Raw genomic sequence first — 756 nt, forward strand, 5'->3', positions numbered from 1 at the left:
CAAACAAACATGACTTTCCTTGTTTTCCCTACTAAATTACCATTTGTTATCTATGGAAATCATGCTTTCTTTATTGTGCTCTCTCAACCACACAAACACATACGGAAACATCACACAGTTGTCAGTGATCCCCTGTGATTTTATTGATAAAATACAGTAGTTTTGCATCTGAAAATCTACATGACATTTCTCTAGTTACTAAAAAAACCTGGGAATCATACAGTCCTTGTGTACTTGCAACTGACCTGACCTGACCTCCATTTGTATGTCACAGTAATGAACCATGATTTGCTCCTTCTAATTGCTAGTTAGAGGCATTTTCAGAGAGTAATTTGATTGGACAGAATTTGTAGTGCAAGATGATAGATGTATATTTGCTAAAAAATTACTTAGGCCAAGGTTTAACCTTGTCGGAATGAAGTGAAAGGAAAGACAGTTGAGTGTTGGAAAGATATGCAAATACAGACGTCAGACTTTTGCATTTAATGCTCAATGATTGCAATCAACCAGCAGCCAAGCTAATCAAATGTACACACGCAGTACAAGTTAACATTACCACACACTCAACACACAAAATGAACCCTTACTAATCAAAATAACTGTTTGCAGAACAATATGTGATGGCACATACTGTACGAACGCCCTATAAATTATATTCATGGCAATGTGGAACCGCAATTTCACCACACCTATAATAATTGATAACTTCTGGCCCAAATTCTTTTTAGGGAACTGAAATATTTCCTCTTTCCTCTT

The sequence above is a fragment of the Leuciscus leuciscus genome (genome assembly GCF_965113295.1).
Source record: "Leuciscus leuciscus genome assembly, chromosome: 12".
Taxonomy (NCBI): domain Eukaryota; kingdom Metazoa; phylum Chordata; class Actinopteri; order Cypriniformes; family Leuciscidae; genus Leuciscus; species Leuciscus leuciscus.